The sequence below is a fragment of the Anolis sagrei genome, chromosome 2 (assembly GCF_037176765.1).
Source record: "Anolis sagrei isolate rAnoSag1 chromosome 2, rAnoSag1.mat, whole genome shotgun sequence".
Classification (NCBI taxonomy): Eukaryota; Metazoa; Chordata; class Lepidosauria; order Squamata; family Dactyloidae; genus Anolis; species Anolis sagrei.
Genome location: NC_090022.1, coordinates 236789250 through 236793152, shown reverse-complemented (window position 1 = coordinate 236793152; position 3903 = coordinate 236789250). Strand labels below are relative to the sequence as shown.

Genomic DNA, 3903 nt, shown 5'->3' with positions numbered 1-3903 from the left:
TGAATAGCCTTGCAACTTCAAAGCTTGGCTGCTTCCTGCCTGGGGGGATCCTTTGTTGGGAGGTGATTTGCTGGCCCTATTTTTTCCCCCTAAATTAGGTGGCTGATAAGGGAGGCTTAGAAGAAAAGAAGGTTTTTGTAGGAAAAGACTTGTGGATTTGGGACAAATGTAAAAAAGATATATCAAGCAATAAACAGTTGCTCTGAGATTTCCTGTCCATTAATTTTTAGCTTATTTCTTCTTTGCTCAAACAACCATGTTGTACTGAGATCTGTTTGTTGACTCTTAGGGTTTACTAAGAAACAGAATACAACCCACAAGACCATTGCTGATCTAAGGGTTTTTGTGTAAGAAGAAAACCAAAGGAGAGAGAATGCAATTTAAAGGAGAGGCATAAGAAAAAGAAAGCATGCTGGCAGGCCCGTAGCCAGGATTTCGATTCGGGGGGGGGGGGGTGAGTCTGAGTGAAAGAGGGTCTACCCTAGCAAACCTTTTGTATCGTTACCTCAATACCGCCATGCATATGGGATATATTGAGTATAGTGATCAGATCATGATATGAACAAACATAGAAGTTTAAATAATACACAAGTAAGGCCTTTTCACAAACCAACATGAGAATTTCGGGGGGGGGGGGGCTGAAGCCCCTCAAGCTCCCCCCTGGCTACATGCCTGCATGCTGGATTTTGGCTTTGTGAGAATCCTAAGAATGCGGTCCATCTGTCAGATCATTTAAACTGTGTTTTCACACTCTCCTGCGAGGTTCTCTCTCTCTCTCTTGTACTGATTGCAGTAGCATATTTTGCAAGGAGGAAATATAAACATAAAACTTAAACAAAGGACCTGAAGGGGAGTTCTGCACATTCCAATGATGTGACATAACGTAGAAGTCTCTACTATTATTTATGTATTGTTATTTATTTATATTCCACTTTTCTCACATTATAGGACCCAAAACACTTTGCAGTTGACTAAAATAAATCAGTTTCAAAGTTAGAAAACAATGTAAAAGCAGTTACAAAAGCTATCATTTGAAGTTATCTAAATGCCCTGAAGGCACCAGATTCCAACTGATCTTAGAAACTACGCAGGACCAGGCCTGCTGAGTACTGCCCATCAGGGAATACCAGGTTCTGTGGAATAGTAGAATCAAAGAGTTGGAAGAGACCACAAAAACCACCCAGTCCAACATCCTGCCATGCAGGAAAATACAATGAAAGCACTCCCAACTGATAGCCATCTAGCCTCTGCTTAAAATCCTCCAAAGAAACCATCACACTCAGAGGCAGCAGATTCCAATTTTACCATCAGGAAATTCTTCCTAATGTTTAGGTAGAATATCCTTTCTTTCCATTGGAATCCACTCCTCTGTGCCCTTGGGCACATCGATACTGACCAGTTATCCAGAAGGGTGGGAGAATCAGCTCCATGGCAGCCAAGTAATGCCTTGAGCCATGTTAATAAAAGTTTCAGGTTGCTCTGCATTCTTCCTGGAGTAAGCAGTTGATACTACACTTGATCTTAGCCAAAAGGCCGAGAAGCAATTGGGACTGTTCTGAGACAGAACCTGTTAAGATCATCATCCTGTATTTCCTGGACTTATATGGCCTGCGGACACAGGATGGCATTTGTCATACCCCTCTTGTTCTTGTTATCATGGTAGCCAGTGGGCACAACATGGCTAATGCCAGCCACTTGTCATCGGGAGTGATGCTAGTCGGAGTGATGAGCCAATAAGAGAACAGTGGAGGGAAAAGAGGGGGCAATTCCTTCACCCACTTCCTCACTCCTGTGTCACTCTGGCACCCCAGTCAACATCACTCCAGGTGACAAGTGACCAATACTAGCCATGTTGTGCCCACTGGCTGCCAAGATAATAAGAACAGAATGGGCATGTAGGAGTGGCTATTCAGAACTGCCTCCTGCCTTTGTAGAGATTAGAAGACCACTAGTCAAAACCATCCCAGGGCCAATTTGACATTCGCCACTCCAGACTGAACCCAGGATAAAGATGCAGAATTGGCCCTAGTCTCTAGAGCAGTAGAAAACCGCCTCCTCAACATGACATCTTTTCAAATGTTTAGACATGGTTATCAAGTCACCTCTTAACCTTCTCACCTCCGGGCTAAACATACCCAGCTCTCTAAGACATTCCTTATGTGGCATAGTTTCTAGCCTTTTCCTTTTTCAGTCATACTTATCTGGACATGTTCCAGCTTGTCAATAACTTTCTGAATTGTGGTGCCCAGAAGTAAAACAGGATGGAATTGTACTATTACTTCCCTGAGTAAAGGAGTACAGAGTGGTACTATTACTTCCCACAATTTAAACTCATACTCTTATTGATGCAAGCTTGAATCATATTGGACTTTTTAGCTGCTGCATCAGTGTTGACTCATGTTCAGCTTGTGGTCTATTAGGACTCCTTGATCCCTTTCACTTATCCTGTTTTGAAGCCAGGTATCACCTCTTCTATATTTGAGCATTTCATTTTTTTCTTGTCTAAGTGTAACACCTTCCATTTCTCCCTCTTGAAATTCATTTTGTCAATTTTGGATTGATTATATTGTCTGTATACTTGATTGCATTGATTGTATACGTGCATTCAGTTGTAAAACATGCTGAGATTCAGTCTTGATTGAAAAGCAGCATATAAACATATATAAATATTTTAAATAATAAGGCTGAGAGACATGGAAGATCTATTTTTTTTAAAAAAAAACCCTTACACATATATTAATTTAAGTTCGGGACATATTGAAACATTTTGGATAAAGACGGAAAGCTGCTAAACCTAAAACAGATTTTGAAATGCAAAAGCCAGCTGTAAAAAGCACACAAGTATGCTTTCAAGTACTTTGAGTGAAGTGTGTATCCATTTATCAATGTCTTGGTTGCTACAGTCAGAACATTTCCCTTGAAAGTAACACATTTGGGGACTACTACCGGCAATAAATGATACTATAGCCCAGGATGTTTCAAAAAATATATAAATATGGGTATTATAGCAAACCCAAGTAAAATGATTTGGCAAGGACATTTCTTCAGAGAACAAGAATGTAGCTATTTATTCTTAATGAAATGCTGATTCCTCCATAAATGTATACAATCACTCCATTGTTTGTTATCGTCATGTTCCCTTGTGACAAAGTTAGAACTGGAAAACATCAGCAGATTAAATTGCCAACCCACTGCCATCAGAAAATTGCAAAAATTGTCCCAAGCAAATGCAGCCTATAAGGAAGAAGAGTAACACAGAAAAAAAGCATAAACTGCTGCCAAATGAACCACAGTAAGCAGCTGTTTTGTGAATCTGTCAGTTTTCAAGTGACAGAGAGGTGGGAAAGCAACTTGGCTTCTCCCAAATGAGTGCCTCCAGTCTATTAGAAGGCTTCACTTTTGATCTGGCGGAATCGCAGCTAAGCCTTCAAAGAACGGAGATCTGGCCTCTTACAGCCTGTGGTGGTGCAGCTAAGTCATTTTAAATCCTGGATGTAATGGTCTTACAGGAACCCCCTTGGCACAGACATGTGTATTACTTCTCCTTCCCTCATTCACGCCACCTACTACTATTTTAGAGTTTGCAAATGCTCTTGCATTCTTGATATATGATAGGTGAAAATCCTTATAACTGGGGGTGTGGGTGGAGACTCAGGGCACACCCAGTTCCATATTGAAAACTCATGAAAATATCACATAAGACTCAAAGCAGCACACTGCAGAAATTAAACTGCATTTGCTTCTGCTGCCCTGATGCGAAACACATTTTCTGAAGAATAAGCAACACTACTTTGTCATAGAAAGCAGAAACACATGTTAAAGTAAACACAATGAAAGGAATATATGCATCCATGTATAAGGTTATGGGTTTATGTCTCAGAATACTACATGAAGTGTGAAAAA

General features: G+C 40.6%; 1 pseudogene; it reads right to left on the bottom strand.

The window, feature by feature from the left end:
• Positions 1 to 1414: 1414 nt before the first annotated feature.
• LOC137096478 (U2 spliceosomal RNA) lies at positions 1415 to 1545 on the bottom strand (annotated as a pseudogene).
• Between the last annotated feature and the right edge of the window lie 2358 nt (positions 1546 to 3903).